At 41.9% G+C, this 23,016-nt stretch overlaps 1 long non-coding RNA gene across 14 annotated transcripts in view; it reads right to left on the reverse strand.

Annotated features, from left to right (window-relative positions):
* The window catches only part of LOC113881407, a 527,961-nt gene that overhangs the window by 414,832 nt on the left and 90,113 nt on the right, over positions 1–23,016 (reverse strand). For all 14 annotated transcript variants that reach the window (XR_003508031.1, XR_003508027.1, XR_003508030.1 and 11 more), the window contains one exon: positions 9,985–10,028. This is a non-coding gene — a long non-coding RNA (uncharacterized LOC113881407). The remainder of the gene's footprint in view (positions 1–9,984; positions 10,029–23,016) is intronic.

The following is a 23,016-nucleotide window of genomic DNA, read 5'->3' on the forward strand; positions in this document are numbered from 1 at the left end:
AAACTGTTTCTGATCATGAGCACTTAAGGTTTACTGAGTCTTGCCAAGAAAGAAATAATAAATTATCACTTAATTCACATTGACGACTTTCTACTGAAGAGCATCTGAACTTTCGTTCTTTTGGAAAGCAAATTATCCTGACTCATGTGTTTTTCAACTCTGAATTGTCTTTTGGGCTTGACTTTGTTTTGCTTTTGATTCTTCTGCTTCAACAAGTCACTATTAAGTACCCATTAAGCGCTCAGGCCTGTAGGGAAGAAAACAGGTTGCAAGCAGGTTTCTTACCCTTGAGGAAGGTATAATATATGGTGGGGCTGTCTTAAAGCAAGCACACATGAAATCCATGCATTCATCAGCAGCTGCCAGAGTTAGGATTGGGGAAAGGATGTGATTATTAAAAAGGAGCAGAAGGGAGTTCCTTCATGAAGAGGGAACAATTAGTTCTGTACCCTGACTGTGCTCATGGTTACTTGAATATATAAGGATGATAAAATCTCACCAAAATATATATCCCTACACAAAAAGAAATGAGTCTAAAAATATGCATGCAGGGATTTCCCTGGTGGTCCAGCAATTAAATTCTGCACTTCCACTATGGGGGCACAGGTTCCAACCCTGGTCGGGGAACTAAGATCCCACAGGCTGTGCAGGCAAGAATAAAAATATGCATATAAAATCAAATAAGGTCACGACCTGAGTTCACAGCATTGTACCAACGTCAGTTTCCAGGTTTTGACGATGACCCACCGTTATATAAGAGTATCATAGAGGAAGCTGGGTAAAGAGCAGGTGGGAACTCTATACTGTTACTGCCATTTCTTGAGTCAAGCTGTATCAAAATAAAGTAGCACTTTTTAAAAAGGGCGAGGAAACTCCCTATAAATTGATATGAAAGACCATTAAGAAGTACGGCTAAGTGAAAACAAAGAGGACAGTACTATACAACGTGTGTAATACGCTACCTTTTGTGTAAAAGCTGCAAGTTCTGAAACGGTATTCACATTTCCCTGCAACCTGAAGGGACAATGGAAGGATACACAAGAAATGAAGAACAGTGGCTTCCTGGGGGGGTTGAAAAGGAGGAACTTGACAAGGCACAAAGATGGGAGCTTCTTCTACTTTCTGGGGTTATGAACCACGCAAATTTATTGTCCAAAGCAATAAATCAAAAGACAAATGAAAAAATAATTGACACTATCGGTGCAAAACCCTATGTCATTATATTGTTCTGTACTGAACAATTTACATGCATTATTTTTAATCCTCAAAGCAGAAACCAAAGTATCTGAGTTTGTCTTTTTAAAGTTGGTAAAACCAGGACTAGTTTTTAAAACTTGTGCCTAAGCCTGTGGTCTTTACACTGTAACTGATTCTCTATTTAAGGCCTGCTGAACATGTCACGCTGCTGCTTCTTTCAGTGTCCCTGTACCTGACTTTTCCTCAGCCTGAGACCATTCACCCCCTTCACTCTATTTTGTCTGCCTGGAAAACTCCTATTCGACCTTCAGAGCCAAACACCTATCTAACGAACGGTATAGTCCTAATCTTTTTACTCAAGAGAATAAAGAAGTCTTCTCTTCTGCAGCTCACAGGTTAAGCAGACCTTAAAAGTAACAATTATTCCTTAACTGTTTTTAAAGCCTTGGCATCTAGCAAAAGGCCTGGTAACTGTTGCCCAATGAATGTTCCTTCAGCTTTAATGAACTCTTTAAAACTCACCATGAGCATTAAGAATTAAAACCTCTCATTTAAAAGGCTCATTCACTTGCTAACTGATGTAAATAATGGCCCATAGATATATTTAAATGAAAGTGGCTACAAATACTTTTAAACCCCCAATACCTTCTGTTAAGAGAAATCTCTTTATTTTTATTTTTTTAGAAGTCTCTTTTTATATAGAGATTTATAAGTGGTCTACTTATACCTAAGTAGGTGTTCCTTACAAACTCTGTAATACCAAATTTCTGAGTAAGGCTGATTCTTAATACATATTTCTGGTAATCTCTTTGCAAAATATGAATTCCTAGTGAAGTAATAAGACCTTTTACAATTATATTAAATTCTTTCTCAATATTCCTAAGCATGATCTTTTTGAATATCAGTTTTTACAAAATGTGTTCACCTTTAAAGGGGAAACAAAGGTCACCATATTTAATAGAAACCTTGGTTCTTTGATGTTGAACGTCTAAACTTCTCCATGATCATTTAATATGGCATGGGTTTCTAGACGGACACACACAACTTGTAGCTTTATAAACTGTTATTCTTCTCAAAAAGAATTTGTCCTCCAGAGAATGTTGCCCACAGGCCTCATAAGTATGCACTCATGTGTACTCAGGTCAGTACAGCACGGGAGTGAAAGAACAAGGTCTGAAGTCGGACGCCTGAGTTCCAGTTCTACTCTGCCAATTTCTGTGTTCTCAATCAAGATAACTTGTGCCTCACTTTCCTCATTTATAAAATGAAGTTATGCCGGTGTCAAATGCATTAAGATATTTCTAAGATCAAATAATTACAATATATATATAGTTTAAAATAATGCCCAATATATGCCAAGCACTGAATAAATGTTGCTGTTTGGTCACTAAGTAGTGTCCGACTTTTGCCACCCCGTGGACTGAAGCCCACCAGGCTCCTCTGTCCATGGGGTTTCCCAGGCAAGAATACTGGAGTGGGTTGCCATTTCCTCCTCCAGGGGATCTTCCCAACCTGGGGATCGAACCCACATCTCCTGCACTGTAGACAAATTCTTTACCACTGAGCCAGCAGGGAAGCCTGAATACATGTTAGCTAGTAATAATATAGCTGACATATGGTTCATGCTCAGTAAATAGTAATAACTACAAGAAGGAGCTTGTCTCTGTCTAGCTACACTTAAGGTATCTGAAAGAATTACCATCTCAAGTTTGTTCCAGAAAATAAAGACAGTGAAAATACCAAGATTGTGAGGGTGGGAAATGTACCTTCAGGAGGCCTGTGCCAGCAGTATGAGCTATTACTCTACATTTCAAGACAGAAACCTGACTCTCCTCTAGTGAAGGAGACACACATCCCAAACCCTGGATTGTATTCAGCTTGGATGCTTTTGGTTAATCAAAAGATTATTTTTCTTGGACAATTTTGGTTAATAAAATATTTTTCAAGTTATTATTATAGTTTGATTTTTTTCTAGAGGTCATGCAGCAACACTTCTTTTCATGAAGATGCTCAAACGCACGATCTTTAAAATAAATCTGTTTCTGTTGTTATTTTTTTTCAAGTCTCTTGCAGTGGGTCTTTATCATGAAAACAGGCCACATTTCCAGTGGTCATGTATGGATGTGAGAGTTGGACTGTGAAGAAAGCTGAGCGCCGAAGAATTGATGCTTTTGAACTGTGGTGAGAAGACTCTTGAGAGTCCCTTGGACTGCAAGGAGATCCAACCAGTCCATCCTAAAGGAGATCAGTCCTGGGCGTTCACTGGAAGGACTGATGCTAAGGCTGAAACTCCAATACTTTGGCCACCTCATGCAAAGAGCTGACTCACTGGAAAAGACCCTGATGCTGGGAGGAATTGGGGGCAGGAGGAGAAGGGGACGGCAGAGGATGAGATGGCTGGATGGCATCACCAACTCGATGCACATGAGTTCGGGTGAACTGCAGGAGTTGGTGACGGACAGGGAGGCCTGGCATGCTGCGATTCATGGGGTCACAAAGAGTCGGACATGACTGGGTGACTGAACTGACTGACTGACTGAATAGTCAGATGTGTTCTAAAAGAGTTTTCATTGCCCTGTGTTTACCAGTCCGTTATACTTCATACTTCATAACTCATACCAGGTGTACTAATTCCAGTTGTGCTACATAAAAGGCTTTATTATAAACAATATTTTAAGTCACTAAGTTAATATCAAACTCAGATCAGTATTACTAAATTGGAAAGACATTTCTCATGGGGAGAAAATGTACCTCAAAAATGTTGAGGAATTCAAACAGATATTTATACACCGGTGTCCTTAGCATTATTCTCAATAGCCAAAAGGTTTCAGAAACCCTCTTACCCCACTAACAAATGGGAAAACAAAGTGTGGTATACACATACCATGGAATATTATCCATTCTTATAAACGAAGGACATTCTGATACACGTTACAGCATAGATGAGCCGTAAGAACACTCTGCTAAGTGAAGTCAGTCACAGAAAGGAAAATACTGTATGATTCCATTCAGAGGTCTTTAGAATAGTCAAATTCATAGAAACAAAGTAGACTGGTGATCGCCAGGGCCCCGGGGGTAGGTCAGCACAGGGAGTAAAGTGTCTAAGGGTAAGGAGTTTCAGTTTAAGATGAAAAAGTTCTGCAGATGGATGGTGGTGATGGTTGCACAACAACATGAGCACTTAATACCAGTGAACTGTACACACAGCTTCGTTAAATGATAAATTTTATGCAGATTTTTACCACCAAAACATTATTATTGAGCAACTACAACACATACAAAGGAAAAGGAGAAGCAGGCAGGTACCAGTGAACCTGGACTAAAAAAACAGTTCATCTAGGTAGTTCTGAGCAAGACAGACCGTAAGGAGATATCAACACTGCCTTGTCTTTCTAAAAAAGCTCCCTTTCCTGTTTTCGCTTCATTATGAAAGAGTAAAAATTAACCTCCCCCAAAATTAAAGGGAAAACTAATCAAACTCGTATTCCAAGTCTCAGTCATATAACCTGGAAGTTCTGTTGGGAACTTTGGTATTTTCAGCAAAGTAGCAAGAGCAAAAATTACAGGATCCAAACCTACCATCTCACAATGGAACTTGAGCCATCCATAATCTTTAACGTCAAAGCAGGGCCTGATATATTTCACTTAGGTTAATCCCATTAAGATCTAACTTTGTTATCCTTTTTACGTGAAAATACATTTAATTAGATCAGAGGGACGAAGAGGCAATCTGGTTCTGCCACTTCAGTATCCGTTTCTCAGGATGTATGGATATGATATGAATATGGAGAGAACTATTTGTTTCTGATACTTCATTTTGTTTTCATTTTTTTCTTTCTCTTTGCCCTCCCTTGCAGCTTTCCTTATTGAACTGTTCTATTACCTGCTACCATAGCACTTTTAAGGGGAGAAAGTTCTTCGAAAGTAAGGAAGAACAAATATTTTTCATTTCTCTCACATCCCTCATGACACCTTCAGTTAACAGAAGTTTCAAAAAAAGAGTGCTTCGGTCCTGAGTCCTGAGAAGTGAGCCTGCTCCAGGTCTGACCATCTATTTCTTCCGAAACACTACATTAAAGCTAATGGGGCAAATTATCTTTCTCTCTAGAAAACAGAAACACACATCGTTAACTTGACCTAGGGACTAAGGATAAATAGAAAATGCTTAAGTGATTTCATAGGCAGAAAGCAGGACAAGACAACTGACAGTCCTGTACTGGCTGTGATAACACAGAAGTCTTACTCAGGAGGTTACATTTTTGCAATAAACAGAAAACAGAAGTTAGTGTGATAACTGTTGAATCTGGGGAGTACGAGAAACCAGGATGATGAAAATCAACTCATGGGAAGTCTCTAGCAGGTCTCTATAACTCAACTCATGTGTCTGCACGAAACATAATCTCTACTTGGAAGAGCCAACCCCTGGGCACTTGTGTACTCATCTGATGTAGTATGATCTAGAAAGATAAACACAAAAAGTTTCAATAAATTTGAATTATTTTTCTGATTCTTCAAAGGTAAGGTATTTATTTCATTCTGGTAAAAGTTCTGCTGGAATTAAAAACAAGGTGGCATATGCATATCCGGTAACATAGCTGCAAGTTTGCATATCAACAGAAAACAGAAATTTTCTAATCACATAAATCATACATTGTAACCACATGAAAACTACCTCTTTCAACTGCTTAGTGAGAAACATTATTTAAAAGGTCTAAGAATCATCTTCATGGCCAATACCTCCATATCCTGCAGGGTAGTGATGGGTACACAAAATGGCTGGGGAAATACACAAATGTTTATTTTCCTAAAAGGCATGTTAAAGAGTCCACCGACCAATCAAGTTTTAAACCTCTGCTGTCAATTAAGAATAAATAAATTCTTGAATTGATTACATTTTTCTCCCATCTTCAACAATGGAACTGGGTCTTTATTTCTGCCACATCTGCCATCAGCAAGGAGAAGGAAAGGGCATGAAATCAAATAAGCACTGGCATCAAGAAAAGCTTATCTCCTTCCCGTATTTTTTAATTGGAAAAATAAAATTTGTTTTCCAGTAAGATAGTTCATTAAAAAAAAAAAAAAAAAAAGATCTGTTTCTACTCAAGGCTAGAGTTCTATTTATTTTTAAAATGAGGCACAGGAAACCTCCCAAGTGCAACTCAGATTTACATCTGGCTAATCCTCCAAATGTGACCCACCAAGTTCATGCTGTTTATTGCTAATGAGTTCTGTGATTTTTGGATAACACGTGTGAGAGATAGCAAATTAACTACTGCTAGTCAGCAGCAAGCAAGCAAAAGATGTCTTGGGAAGCTAGTGTGAGCAAATCCTGCAAGTCAATTTCTAATCGCACTTGCCAGAAATTTGGTGGGGGGGTGAGGGGAGGGAATAAGGCCTGCCAAGAAAAATTAGTGGTGGAACTTGTTCCCCTTTCCTTTTTCCATGGAATATTTCAACACTCAAACACAAATACAGCTCAATCTTTCCTTTAGGTTAACTCTGGGACTGCAAGGAAGGCTCTGGCTGCACTGATACCTTAGAAAAACTGAAATACTTCACGCTGCAAAATCAGTCCCTCTGAGTTCCTTCCCTGGAACCATAAAAAGAATCACAGATGTGAGAGGGGTTATTATTTATATGCTATAGGAAAACCCTCCTCCAGCACACATACAAATGAGTCGACAAAGTTCAGTCAAATCCCCTCACCTAGAACAAACTGGCCAAAAATGTGCAAAAGTGCAGCATCAGCTGAAAATAAAAAAGTTAGACTGGCAGAAAAACACTTAACCAAACCAGGCCACTAACAGCTTAAGACTCAGTTTGAAAACCATTTACTCTTTTGAAGGGTAAGACCCCTTGGAAGTATACTTGCAGGATCTCTTACCTTCTTTCTCATCTGAATCCCAAACCAAACCTAGGGGTTCTTAATCAGGACTGCAATTAGCATCACCTGGAAAGCCTTCAAACCAACATGGCGCTGGGAACCTCCCCGTTCGCGTCCCTCCGCTCCCTACCCCCAGCTCAGTTGAAAACGGAAACTCTCGAGTTCAGGGCAGGTGACCGGTGTTTCTTAAAAGCCTGCTAGGTGAGTCCGCTACACAACCAGAAGATGAAAACCACAGCTTTAGAAGTATGTGTTTTGTTTTGTTTTGTTTTTTCAAAAGAAGCTGGTTTCTCTACCAAATCCACTCAAAGACATTAGAGCTCTAATTTCCTCTAATTTCACCCAGGCTGTCCTGTTGCAAAAAGCTCTAGTCATTACTTCCACCGCCTGCTACCATGCACGCTTCCTAATGTGGAAGCAGGCTAAATCTGAAGCTCTCCACAGCTAGGGGCGGGAGCACGCTTGGAACCGGGCCTAGGAGGCCATGAAACCCCAGACGCCATCTTGGTGATTGAAAAGGAGATACAAACTGTTGGGTGTAAAACACTCAAGGATGTGTACACAGGGCAGTGTCAATATGTTGTAATAACTAAATGGAAAGTTAACTTTTAAAGAGTGTATTAATATTTAATAAAATGAAAACGAAAAGCAAAACCCCTATTTCTCTTTACCTGCATACCACTTCTGACGCCAAATATGCAGGCTTTCCCACACCAAGCAATTTTCCAATTCTCGACAGGCACGGAGTGGATGTCTTGTACTTTAATTCAATTCTGACCCTAACTGCCCCAAATTAACACAAGCCTCACAGGTTTAGGCCTCCGGCCTACAAGACTGCTCGCTCCCCATTGCAGACACCAATTTCAAGTTCAGGTTGCAGCCAGAGCTTCTGACCCACCAATGTAAGTCGGTGGGGGCGGCGGGGAGGAGGTGTCCCACGACCCCCTCCTTCAGGCTTCACAATTTACTAGAACGGCTCACACAACTCAAGAAAACAGTTTACTCACCGGACTGGTGGTTTATCATCAAGGACACAGCCCAGGTACAGGCAGCCAAATGGAACAGAGAGAGGTACAGGGCAGAGTGTGTGAAGCTTCCACCTGTGTCCAGGACGCCAACCTCCCTCCACCACATACTCAAGGGAGCCGCTCACCAAACACCACCCATAGGCTTCTTCAAGGGCGGTCTTCTTACGTAAGCACGTAAAGCAGGGTTGATTGCATCATTGACCACAAGTGCTGCGCTCAACCTTCAGGCTCACTGCCCTTCCTGGCAGCCAGTGGGCGGGGCTAAAAGTACCAATTCCCAAAGAGAAGGTTGGTTCCCCTGGCAACCTACCTCCATATTTCAGGGCTTTCCAAAATTATCACCTCATTAACATAAACTCAGCAGTGGTTTAAAGGGTTTTTTTTCCCAATAACAAAAGATGGTCTTTTCACCTTCTCCACTCCAGAGCTCTATCTGGTCATTTGGACAATAACCAATGTTGCTCATCTCTTAGGAAATTACATGGGGTTTAGGATATCCGGCCAAGAGCTAGGACAATAACCAATGTTGCTCATCTCTTAGGAAATTACATGAGGTTTAGGATATCCGGCCAAAAATATATTTGTTACTATATCACAGTATTCGGGGTATAAGTGCACCATCTTAGGTATTCTGAGGGTCTCAGGATGACCAAATAGTTGTGTGTGCCAAATAGTTACGTGTAAAATAGATAGCTGGTGAGAAGTTGCCATATAATGTGCCCAGCTCTGTGATGACTTAGAGGGATGGAGTAGGGGTAGGGGAAGGAGGCTCAAGAGGGAGATGTATACGTATAATTATGGCTGATTTGTGTTGTTGTGTGGCAGAAACCAACACAATATTGTAAAGCAATTTTGCTCCGGTTAAGAAGTAAACTTTTTTAAAAATACAATGTGTAGAGAGCACACAATTTCTATTTTCTTTGGGTCAGTGGGTAACATAACTCTACCAGATATTTGAATCACCTGGAGGGCTCCTTAACCACCCCCACTGCCAAAGTTTCTGATCCACTCCTTCCTGGGTAAAGCTCAACTATTTGCATTTCTAACAAATTTCCTGGTAAGGCTAATGATGCCGGTCTCACTACACTTCTGGTACCTCCAAATATTTGAAATAACAAAATTTTTTTTTGCTTTTATTTTTTAAATCTCCCCCAGTTTTACTGAGATACAATTAACATACAGTCTTGTGTAAGTTTAACACGTACAGTATAATGATTTGACTTACATACACTGTGAAATGATTACACTAAGTTTACTTAACATCCAGTTAACACCCGTCATCTCATATAGGAACCAAAAAATGAGATAAAAAAAAAACCATTGTTCATTGTGATAACGCTTGGGATCTACTTTGACAACAGGAGCGCTAGCCGTAGCATTCCTGTTCTATTTTATATCCCTAAGAGATTTGTTTTTACAGTATCTGGCTATATAATAAGAATATTGAACATTGACTACATACTTGATATAAAGGAATTATTGCTATTGTTTTAGGTGTGAAAATAGTGTTCTGTTTATGTTTCTAAAAAAACAAAAGTTCTTATCTTTTAGAGACACATATTGAAAAAAAACTTTTAAACATTACAGATAGAGTTGACATCCACCATGCACCCAGCCACCGTCCTCATGGGCAACCATTGTCCTGAAGGGTTACAACATGCATGTATGAATGCATAAAAATAAAATCAAAATTGTGATAGAATAATAGCATAAACAAGAAACTTAAACAAAGGAAAGCAAAATGGAAAAGAGATAAGGGAATGGTGACCATTACAATCTTTGGGGAAGCCCAGAAATGGGCAAGAGGCAACGAGTAACCACCAAGGGAGTCAGGGATTTATCTGGAAACTGTCCCCCATCCAGGACGTCTCTTACCTGATCACGCTGGGTGTCGAGGCTTCTGTAGTCACTTGGGAGCGCTGGGAGAGAAAAGGAAACTGAGTCAGAAGTTGTAAGAGTAAATGGAAGGAACACACAGCAGAGCAAGGTTTCAGAGCGGTTATGTCTACCTTGAAGGTTCTTAGAGGAAATTTCGGAGAGCTGATTGTTTCTTAAACAATACTCCTAAGACGGGCCTTGGGCTTGACTGCTCTGGAGCCATGCCAGGGGCTCATTCTGGAGAGAGAAGCCCTCCTCCTAACCTGGAGTAAAACTGGAAGCATCCAGTAAGGCATGGTTTTCAGCTCCAGTTCTGCTGGTCCCTCACTAAGGACCTAAGCCCGTCACTCCCCGTTTCTGGACCCAGACTTCATTATCTGGAAAAGGAAGGGTTTTTAGATGTGTTCCAGAGTGACTCCCAGAGCTGACAGGACAAAGCTACACTAGTCCTGGGATCAGAAGAAAAGAGAGGTAACGGGAGTATACGTGCTAGACCCTACAGAGTTCTTTTCTGTAGTTTATTTAACTGAACTTCTAAAACCCTTTAGTAAGGCAAAAATTGATGGCAACAGAAGGCTGTGGCTGAGAGTTGCACAGGGACTTGCGCAAGGTCACACAACCAGCTGTAGCAAAGCCATAGATCTAAATCAGGAGCTGGCTGACCCCAAACGGGAAGTTCTTCGCATACACCCTGGGTGATTTACTGAGCACCATCCTGTTGCTGGTAGCATCACATCAGGGCCACTGTGAACTCTGACCCCAGGACTTAAAAGACAGGCATGATTACCTCAAGGCTTAAGCTTGTTTTCTGTGCCCAGACTTATCTTTTCAAAAAAATCTGATATTTTGTGAAAATGTTCTTGACTATAAAATAATTGCCTAATAGACTGCCCAGAAAAATGAGTCTATCTTCCTAATGTTTTTACTTAAAATTTTATATTTTCCTTTCTCTAATATTCCTTGTTTAACAGAAAAACCCAGGTTATGTCTGGATACAAGGAGGAAGCTGGGAGGTTTTGATCTCGCTTAAAATTTTTAGAGGCTACAGCCCCAAACTACTTATTTTCTCAGCACCTGGTTCCAAAAGCAAAGTTCTTGGTAAGTCATGAAAGATTCAACTATTTCACACCGTGGCTATTTTTTTTTAAGGAGCAATAATTTTCTAGGGATTAGAAATCCGACATTCCTATTAGGCCAAGGCCGTGAAGCAGCTTCAGTAAGAGAATCCCCTGCATAAAGCAACTGTCTGGCTCTCTGGGTCCAAGGTCAATCTTCTTTCCTTATAGGGATTCACCTAATTGGCTACGCACACTCGTCCAGTGAATCAGGTGGCAACATAACCGATTAGATAGATCAGTGGTCTGATGTAGGACACAGCTGCTCTGCTCCCTCCAGGCTTAAAATAATTCAGCACTACCGACCTCCCCCATCACATACAATTAATTTTATGAATAGATACATGGATACATGGACAGCTACATATTGATATAACTGAATCACTCTGCTGTACGCTTTCCTAACACCACACTGCAAATCTACTGTACTTCAATTAAAAACATAAATTAAAAAAAAAAGCTTTTAAAATGTTTAAAAATTTTATGAAAGGGAAAAAAGAAGCATGAGTAAATAAAATGGCCGACACACACCACCCAGCAGGAAAAAAAATAACTGCACACAAGACACTTGCTTCCCCAAGTGCTCACTGACCCCGAGGCGATAATAAGGGAGTTCTGCAAAGGCTGCAGTAAAAAGTATCCTACATTTAGCCAGCCCTAACCCCAATCCAAACTTGTCTCCCACTCCACAGCAGGAGGGCCTTACTAATTGGAATGTGCAGGTCACGTGGCCTGGAATATGTTTGGGCAGCACAAACCTCCAGAGTCCTGAATTATAGACACACACATGCACACCCCACTCAGATTTTTAGTTCTTACAAAATCTAAATATGCACAATGAATGAAGTTTTAAAAATGAAAGGCTGTGTTTGTATGATGGTTAAAGAAATAGAAAAACAGATGAAGATGTTTTTTTAAGCACAAATTTCCCCCATCAGACCGGTGGTAATGATTCAAGATGGAAACAACAAAGACGCCTGGTGAAAAGGGACCCTCTAATCACATTAGCTTGTAGTTCTAAAGGAAGATGGTTGCTCTGAATTTCCCTTTATACATAGCAACTTCAAAAAAATTCCTATTTTCTTAGTACATCTTTATGTAGGAAAGCCTGCATGCCTTTGAAGCCTCAACACAAAACAAACAAGAGTCTTTACAAGTCCTGTCTGACCACCCAGGGAGAATCAAATAGTATTTTTTCTCCAGTAGGCCACCCCAGGATACCACGAATAACAAGGAAAAGGAGGAATTCATCATGTAACCAGGATGTATTTTTCTAGTGTCGTTATTACACTGTTTTAATCTAAATATTATGCTATAGTGCTCACTAGCAAAGCCAAAGGACATCTAATTATTCGTCTATCGAGCAGAAGTTTTATTGAAATAGCAGAAAATAGGTTAAAACCAAGGGAACAGCAGAGAGGAGGAAGATTAAGGAATTTTCTTTTCAAAATCCCAAGAACTGAGCAGGGATTTTTAAAGTGCTGATGTTCAGGATAGTAGGCCAGTGAAACCAGGTGCCCGAGTGTTCCTTAGGACAGAAACCCTGGGATTAAAACTCTCAAGGGCTTAGACTGCAGGAAATTTGGGGGAGGGAGTTTCTTCCGCCTCACACTGAAGAGCTTAGCTGCATGAAAGTACTGTAGAATCATAGGAAGGTCTCACCACCATAAACATCCTGCATGCACTCTTTTAATCATGCCCGATCCTGCACAAAACCTCCACATGGGCCAAATAGAGACCAGATCCTGCAGCCAGACTCTAGGGAGTCTCTCCTAACAGACTCAAATTGTCTTCCTAGGCCTGTTTTCTGTTACCACCCCTGGGGCACAGGATGCTACGGGTCCTCTGCCATCCACCCCTCTTGTCCCTCCTACGTACAGGGCACTTCCTCCCAGCCATGGCTGAGGGGGGTGTTCTTTTATTCACCTGCAAGGTCCAGCCACCCTCATCTCTCTACCGACTCAACTTTCAAGACAGAAGGATGAAACTGGGGTTAAGAGTCCTCCTCCTGGATCCCAGCTCTGCCTCTAAACAGCTGGGTGGCTTTGGACAAGTGGCCTCATCTCACTCCCTGCCTCAGTTTCTCCATCTGCTAAATGGGGGTAATAAAGCCTATCTCACTGAACTTTAGGTGAGACCAGGATAACAATCCATGGGCGCTCACTGACTTAGCATAACTTCCCTCCTCTAAAACTGAATGTCCCCCTTCCCTTACCCCCAAGCCTTCCTTAACACCTGCAGCCAAAAATAATCTCTCCCTTCTTTAAAGTCCCCTCTCAGTTAAACTCAGCTATGCTGGGTTCCTGGGCAGCCTCCAACTGCACTAACTACTCCTTTAAATGTCACCACACCTATCATACTTCTGCTTTTTGGAGGACGTGGGACTCATGTATAATTCATGTTCACTGTCTTCCCACTCTCTTACATATAATTATATTATAATTGATTATAATCAATTATAGATTATAATTCTAGAAGCTCCGGCTTCTAGAATGAACAGGACCCAGACAAAGCCTAGTATTATTCTATCAATAAGAAAACCAAATAGACATATCACTGGTTAAGTATAATAATAACAGCAGGATCTTATTTACAATCTAACTGTATTCAGAACTTTTCAGATAAACAGCAGCTCTCCCCCCACTCCCAATGTATCTGATTGCTATATGACAAATTTGAATGGGTAGATGGATGGACAGATGGGCACATGCACCTAAGGCCAGACCAACCAGTCATCAGCTACAGCATCCAAAATACTCTCAACAATTCAAACCCTAGGGGACAGTGAGTTGACCCCCTGTGTAATGACCACCTCACTACTCAGGCTTTCTTCATCAACTGAAGAGTTTTAAATACCACCCATTTCTTCAAAAGGCTTCTCAGGTGGCATTAGCGCCTGCCAATGCAGGAGACATAAGAAACCCGGGTTCAATCTCTGGGTCAGTAAGATCCCCTGGAGGAGGGCATGCAACCCAGTCCAGTATTCTTGCCTGGAGAATCCCCATGGACAGAGGAGCATGGCGGGCTACAATCCACAGGGTCACAAAGAGTCGAACACAACTCTTAGCTCACATTTCTTTAAAATTCTTTATGATATCCAGATCAAGAAAATTCGCCATGCAAAAGGATTTGAAATCACATTCCTCATCGACAGCAGGATCTTATTTACAACCTAACTGTATTCAGAACTTTTCAGATAAACAGCAGCTCTCCCCTCTCTCCCTCCCGATGTATCTGATTCACGCCACAACCTTTACCGAGAGCCAATCCCATGCGGCAGTCACACGTTTGTCCCCCTAGGAAGCCCACAGACGGACCATCCCCATGAAGAGCTCACAGCTCAATGTCATTTCTTGCTCCTCTCCTCCATTCTGCCATCTCCATCTGTCCCTCCACTGATTCCGTGACGTGCAATCCACAGAGATAATGAGAGGAATTATGGAAAGGCAGATTGCACAGCACTTGGCAAACACTTAAGTCTGAAGGTTTTGGATATTTCCCTCCACATTTCCCTCCACTCTCTAAGGTTCAGGAAACGTGGCGATGCTCTCAGATGGCAGGAGGTTCCAAACTAAGATCTGGGGCATTGGAGGAATTTCCCAGAATGCCTACCCAAGGAGCCACAGGACTGACAGGAAGCAGCATTGGAGAACATTGTGTAGTGTTACTGCACCATATTTTAAACTACCCACCTCTCTCCATACCTCTTAGAACTTTTAAACTGACTGGAAGTGTGATGTGGGGAATAGACCAAATAGAAAGTGTTTGGTATCAGATGGTTGGACCCAGAGATAAGATATGGAAGGCAAGTTCAGAGCAACTGAAGGTAATACACAAAGCAAACCGCCACGGCACTGAGGTATCACTGTCCTTTCCCTCATAAGGTTCTGGCTGCTCCAGGAGCAGATGAGGCAATTTGAGGAGGCCGTCCCTGGTTGCACAGGATCTACCTGAGATAAGGATGGTGATGCTTCAAATGTCAGAATCTGTCTCTGAACTAATGAGAATCTACTGGATCGTTCAGGAAAGTCTGCTCAGGGCTCTGTGGTGACCTAAATGGCAAGGAAATCCTAGATGTATACATAGAGCTGATTCACTTTGCTGTACTAATACAATATGGCCTTGTATACTATACTCCAATAAAATTATATATATATCTATATATATCTCAATAAACCCAACTAGAAGAAGAAAAGATGTCTCTGGACACTCCATCTAAACCAGCACTTTTGACAACACTCCTACCCCTACATTCCACTTTATTTCTTTATGACATTTATTATTACCTGACATTAAATTGTATCTTTTTTCATTTTCAATACTGCCTGTCAAAACAGAAGCTTCTTCAGGGTATGACTGTTTCCTTAGAACCACCTCTGACACGAAATAGCTGGTGAATGAATATCTCTTAAATGAATAATTGAAATCCACTCTCCAGATCAGAAACCTGTTCAGGTAGACCCACGGTTACTAAGTTACCGACAACAATGGTTTCTCTCTCCCAATACAGTGGCATGGGGTTTAACATAACGCTCACTATGAACCTGGCCTCTGTCCACTAATACCTGAGGGAAGTCAGCAATAAACACTGGAGCATTAAGGACGTGTTTCTAGTAATCATACTGCAGTAGCAGGTGTGCAATGGGAGTGTCAGAAAAACCGGAGTGTAGAGTCACTTTCGGAGAAGGCAATGGCAACCCACTCCAGTACTCTTGCCTGGAAAATCCCATGGATGGAGGAGCCTGGTAGGCTGCAGTCCATGGGGTCGCTAAGACTCGGACAGGACTGGGCGACTTCACTTTCACTTTCACGCATTGGAGGAGGAAATGGCAACCCACTCCAGTGTTCTTGTCTGGAGAATCCCAGGGATGGTGATGAAGTGACTTAGCAGCAGCAGCAGAGTCACTTTAACCTTAAAGCAAAAAGCACAACCCAACCTGAGGAGGGACACCACTGACTACAGTCACTGGACTATCCCAGAAGCAGAGAGCACAGTGTGCTTCTGGGAACACATGGGCCTCGAACTGATGGACATCATCCCGCCTCAGGCAGTGAGAAACCACGACGGGTGACATTTTCTTCCTGAGGCCACGACGGTTCCACTGCCATTGAGAGTGTTGGACAAAGTTAAAGTCGCCCTGAGGTAGAGTCGCCTGAGGAAAACTACACCTGAGACAGAGACAAAAATCAGGTCAGAGGCCTTTACTTTAGATGAAAATGTGCTTGTCGACCAATACACAAAGTAAAAAAGTCCTCACAGAAAAGCACTCTATGAACCAAGTGGAAAAGAATATGTGAAAAATAAGAGCGCCTTCCTAAAATCACAGTCATTTCTGCCTGCAAGATCTTTTTCAAGAATATAATCAACTATATACCCATCTGAAGATGTTCCTCCGTCTATCGTAAATCATCTTTTCTGAAAAAAACTAGAATCAGGGTAATTATTAACTAGCAGCAGACAGGTTTTTCAGGTTTTTCCATTCTAAATCACTGTAGCTTCTCACAAGCACCTGCGCAGAGAGTAGACTTTCAGCTCAGTGGCAATCTACTGTCTGAGAGAAATTTTCCTTTATTGTTCTTGTTGCTTCCAAAATAAGTCAACAATGGAAGGAGAGAGATGGACTAAGAATTTGGAGTTGGTAGATGCAAACTATTACACACAATGGATAAATAACGAGGTCTTACTATATAGCACAGGGAGCTATATCCAATATCATGGAACAAATCATAATTGAAAATGATATTTTTAAAAAAGAACATGTGTGTGTGTGTGTGTGTGTGTAAAACTGAGTCACTTTGCTGTACAGCAGAGGTTCGTACAACACTGTACATCAATTTTACTTCAATTAAAAAAAAAAAGAAACTAGTGCATACTGGATTCTGGTCTCTATCTTTCCCCCCAACTGAGAAATTTTTCTCAACAAAACTGCTTTAAATGAATACATTTTAAACAATAAGAAGCCATCCTACTTCTGAAGTCTATATTCATCCTATGGACAGGATAATCCGTTCTATGCTTTCCCACTAAATAGGAAAGAAAATGCAATATGCACGAGAAAATGCTGTAGGTTTTCCCCATCTGCCCTCAGCTTCCTCACATATGAAAATGCTGAAATGAAAAGGGTTCCTTTTACCCTCCCTGAAATGGTCCCCAGACATGGGAAGGAAAAGAGTGGGAGCTTCACAGCCTAGAAGAGAAGCAGGCACTCAAGAAACAGTTGAGGAAGGAAGTGAAAGAGGAAGCGAAGGAAGGGGGTTGGGACTGACATAAAAGATTGAACAGGGTAGGCAGACAGCAAGGCCAAGACAGGATTCTGCCACAAGTGACCTTTCACCGTCTAATCACACTGACCATCTCAGACACCTTCAGACCAGGGACCAGTTTCCCAGCAGAAGGCCAGGACACTGCTGGAAGATCATGGGAGCCATTTTTCCTTCTTCTTCAAGAGCGGCAGTAGCATCTGCCAAAATACATCCACAACCCTCCCATCCATCTTTCCTCTCCCCACCTCTGAGCTCTCCTCTATCCATCAGGCTAAACAAACCCCATCGCTCCTCACTCTCTTCCCAGTTTCAATCATCACTGACAAGGACATTTGTGTGGGTTTGTGGACATGTGGCCCCGTGCCAAACACGAAACAAACACACGGATGTTAACAGACTCGGCCCCATCTTTGAGGAGCTTCCCAAAGAGAATGCTGTTGGCTTTTACAAATTTTACCACCAGGAAAAAAAAAAAAAAAGCTCCCAGTACATGTCCTTTTAACAGCAGGTCTGTGGCTTTGGATACAAAGAACAGCACGTTTTATAAGGCTCTGTAAATCAAAGTGAGCTCTCTCCCACCCAAGCACTGTCTGCCTGTACGAGCACAAAATGGATGTCTAAGCCGTGAAACCAACTCTTTCCGAAGAATGTCTTCGTTTCTTCTCTTTTCAACGCACTGGAGTTGTTGCTGCGATCCTGAAATAGCATGATCTTGTTTGGGACACAGTCAACCAGGGCTCGGTGAATATCTGAACCATGCCTACTTGCACACATTAAGTCATTATATCCCAAGATGATTATGGTGGACACATCACTGGGGAAGATGTTCAGGTGCCAAAAAAAAGTTAAATGGAAAACAGACAGGGGGCACAATGATGCCTGCATTTCAAGAGGAGAGAAATCTTCCTCTCAGTAAATGCATATGTTAAAAGTTATTTTTTTTCCTCCAGACATTTCTGCTCTCATGCTTTAAAACACCATGAGCGCTGAGTGCTCTTAGTCCAGAAAATAAAAATTTCTAGGATTTTCTTATAGGGAAGTTCAAACGGTAAAAGAACATTTGATATTTTCAGTTTTCCTGAAGATCAGAAGGACTTTCAGAATAATGCGTTTTTCCCTCAACAAAGGACATCTGCAAAGCTTAGCCTGCTGAAAAGAATCATTCTGACAGTCTTAATGTATTCTTTTCAGGAAAGCCCTGTTCAGAGAATCCCACAGGAAAAAAAAAAATCAGTACCCCAGGAAAGCACCCATCTGAATCATTATAGCTTCATGTAAATAGATGAGACCAGAGGATTTCCAATTAGATATTAGAGATATTAAATAAAGGGGGGAATATGTGTGATCATCTTGAATATTACATATGTTTCACTTTCTCCTGATGGACCAACATTCAAACAAATATGAAAGATTTGCCAGTCTTTCAAAGAACATCCTACAGGAAGGCTCACTTTCAGAATACTGCCGGAAGACAAAAATATCCCTAAGATAAGAAATATAAAATTATATCATTGTCATAACTGAGAACAGTAACCCCAATAATAAGAATTAGTATGGCACGATATGAATAGAACATGACACCTTACATCTAGGACTCGGACTACTCTATAAACACTCTTTCTTATTGGGGTGATACTACCAAGAAATAACAGGAATTTTTATGAGTTGCCTCAAGTCACTGGTCAGTGGGAATGGTAGATGAAATATAAATACCCAATTGTGGTTGGCTGACCTAAAAAATCAGTCATATATCTTTCAAGTCATAATTTGAAGAATCCAATTTCCAAGCCATTTTCAAGGAGACCCATGTTAGCCCTTCCATTAAATTCTGATTTTGGCCCCCTTTTCTCTGTTTCCATTGCCACCCACCATAATAAAGGTAAGATGAACTTTTCTGATAACCAGGAAGTTCCTAAGTAGTACCCCTGCCTGGAATGAATCTCTCTCTCTGAATCTCTCTCTCTCGGTCTCTCTCTCTTGGTCTCTCTCTGTCTCTCCTCTATATCCTTTGAACACAGATTAGAGCAAAGCTTTCAAACACTGGTTTTATCATATCCTGCCTCAGAACAGGAAGTAAGACATTCCCTATTGCCTATTAGAATGTGTAAAGTTCTCAACCTTCAATCTGATGCTTTTGCCACTCCTCACCACACACGAGAGAGAACTTTCCAGGTCTCCCCCTGCTTCCCCTGACGTGTTTGTTCACCCCTACAGTTCTCTGCACCCATACTTGAAACTTACCTGGGTTTCCGAAATATACCCCCCAGTGATCAAGCTATCAGAATGGAGAAGCACCTTGGAGCCCATTTAGTCTGACCCTGCCACCCTCTCCTTCCACACAGCTGGCCATACAGACATCTAACTTTTCCTTCACACTTTAAGGGCTGAGGGAGTCACTGCTCTGAAACAGTGCCCTGTCAGACCTTTTAATTGTGAGAAAACTCCTCTTTGAGCTGATTTCTTCTCTGTTCACTGGTTCCTCCATCCACCTTGCCCAATTCTGCACCCCCAGTTGATCTATAACAAATCAACTCTTCTGTAACAAAACTTTTCTGATATTTGAAAACCGCTATTACGTTTGTCCTTAATCTCAGCTCCCAGCTCGTTTTGCTGCTGCCCTTCAGCTATTCCTATGGGGCCTGGTTTCAAGACCCTTTGCCATCCAAAAAGTCCTCTGATTTGATACTGCCTATTACTTATGTCCGGTTTCCCTGGTGGCTTAAATAGTATGGAATCTGTCTGTAACGCGGGAGACCTGGGTTCGATCCCTGGGTCGGGATGGTCTCCTGGAGAAGGGAATGGCTGCCCACTCCAGCATCCTTGCCTGGAGAATCCCACAGACAGAGGAGCCTGGCGGGCTAGTCTACGGAGTCACAAAGACTAGGAAACGATGGAGTGACTAACACTTTCACTTTGGGGCTTCCCTAGGGGCTCAGACAGTAAAGAATCTGCCTGCAATGCAGGAGACCCAAGTTCAAGGTCGGGAAGGTCCCCTGGAGAAGGGAATGGCTATCCACTCCAGGATTCTTGCCTGGAGAATCCTATAGACAAAGGAGCCTGGTGAGCTACAGTCCATGGAGCCACAAAGAGTCGGACCGGACTGAGCGACTAACACACACAGACATTATTCATGTCATATGCAAAGAGAAAAGATCAGATCTGCACAGCATATTGGGGAAACAGACAAGGGTTTGGGGCAGTGCTGACCAGTTTGGGGACTCTGGGCTCAGGCCTGTGCCCAGGGTTGTGGGGATGGATGTGAAGCATGCCTAAAACCCCTGTATGGTACCCAAAGGGGAAGATCTATGCTAATTGCACTCAGATCAGATCAGATCAGTCGATCAGTCGTGTCTGACTCTTTGCGACCCCATGAATTGCAGCACACCAGGCCTCCCTGTCCATCACCAACTCCCGGAGTTCACCCAGACTCACGTCCATCGAGTCAGTGATGCCATCCAGCCATCTCATCCTCTGTCGTCCCCTTCTCCTCCTGCCCCCAATCCCTCCCAGCATCAGAGTCTTTTCCAATGAGTCAACTCTTCGCATGAGGTGGCCAAAGTACTGGAGTTTCAGCTTCAGCATCATTCCTTCCAAAGAAATCCCAGGGCTGATCTCCTTCAGAATGGACTGGTTGGATCTCCTTGCAGTCCAAGGGACTCTCAAGAGTCTTCCCCAACACCACAGTTCAAAAGCATCAATTCTTCGGCGCTCAGCCTTCTTCACAGTTCAACTCTCACATCCATACATGACCACTGGAAAAACCATAGCCTTGACTAAACAAATCTTTGTTGGCAAAGTAATGTTTCTGCTTTTGAATATGCTATCTAGGTTAGTCATAACTCCTTCCAAGGAGTAAGCGTCTTTTAATTTCATGGCTGCAGTCACCATCTGTAGTGATTTTGGAGCCCAGAAAAATAAAGTCTGACACTGTTTCCACTGTTTCCCCATCTATTTCCCATGAAGTGATGGGACCGGATGCCATGATCTTCGTTTTCTGAATGTTGAGCTTTAAGCCCACTTTTTCACTCTCTACTTTCATCAAGAGGCTTTTGAGTTCCTCTTCACTTTCTGCATATCTGAGGTTATTGATATTTCTCCCGGCAATCTTGATTCCAGCTTGTGTTTCTTCCAGTCCAGCGTTTCTCATGATGTATTCTGCATATAAGTTAAATAAACAGGGTGACAATATACAGCCTTGACGAACTCCTTTTCCTATTTGGAACCAGTCTGTTGTTCCATGTCCAGTTCTAACTGTTGCTTCCTGACCTGCATACAAATTTCTCAAGAGGCAGATCAGGTGGTCTGGTATTCCCATCTCTTGAACTAGTTACTCTTAAAATCTGGCACCCCAATTTGAACACATTCTGCACAGGCCACCTCAAATCCAACTTATTTCATCAAGCTTTCCCCCCAGTAATGAAGGCCCACACTCATTTTTCTTCTTCCTGGTTACCAAGTGCAAAATAGCTGCTTGACTTAAACTTGACATTTGACATCATGCCTTTTGACTATATTTACTTTAGGATTATCCTAAGTGAGCATCTGATTTCATGTGTGTCAGATTCAATTTCCAAAAATGACAGTGACTTCGTCAGGGGCTATGTATCATTGTCATTATCGTTATGCCCACAAGTACACAGTATAGGTCTGGCACACAGTAGGACCACCCAAAAACATCTACAGAACTAACAGTAAAGCCAGGACTGAGAAACTATGGTCTGGTTCAAAAGATATAAACCCTACCTGAAGAGGAAGTTTATCATTCTACCTGTTTACTCAGGCAGAATCTAAACAATGACACAGACTTTCAGACTGAAAAATTTCGTACAAATAAACACTTCCAGACAGGTCCAGATTGGGAAGGAGGGCCGTGGAATTCCTTCTCGTACCTGGGTTATTAGACTCAGACACTCATCACTCAAGCTATAAACACTATTAAATGCTGTTGCATAGTCTTATTGAAAGTTATGTTTGCTTTCAGATTAGACTTTAACATTTAATATATTTCCCATCAGAATATGGTAAGAGCAGAGAGTATTTTGATTTAAGCTTCATTTCAAGTATGAAACTCAAGCTGTGCTAGTTAAAACAGACTCTAGTTCTAATTCAGCCTCCCAGGAAGGTCAAGACTGTTGAATTCCCCTAATCCTCTTCCTCCAGGGCTGAAAGGCCTGGGAATGGAGTGAATTTACATATGCTTCCTTGACCACAAAGCTAAGTCACAGGGTCCCAGCCAAACTCTTGTCTCACTCCTATGGATTCAAGCGGATTTGCCCCTGTATGCTCAGCTCAGAATTCACCTTGGAGAGAATGAACTTTAAGGGAAGAATCCTGACAGAGAGAGAGAGGCAGCACCTTTCTATCCTGGAGAGAAGCCCTCGCTCTCTTTCCTCTCCCACCCCTTTTGGTGCCAGCCCGTACATTTGAAACGCTGATAGATTAATGAGAAGTCGGCACTAGTGCCTCTGGACTTGATCCATTTTTAAGTGAGCTCTGAGAACTTGGACACGTTACAGATCCTAGAAGGATGAAATATGAGGAGAGAAAAGGAAGTTTGACACATGCGGGGAATCTGATCTTTGGGGCTGGAGGAGAAGCTAAGAGCAGGGAAATATTAAAACAGGATGCAGAATACAAACTTAATTGACTG

Source organism: Bos indicus x Bos taurus, chromosome 23 (genome assembly GCF_003369695.1).
Source record: "Bos indicus x Bos taurus breed Angus x Brahman F1 hybrid chromosome 23, Bos_hybrid_MaternalHap_v2.0, whole genome shotgun sequence".
In the NCBI taxonomy this organism is placed as follows: domain Eukaryota; kingdom Metazoa; phylum Chordata; class Mammalia; order Artiodactyla; family Bovidae; genus Bos; species Bos indicus x Bos taurus.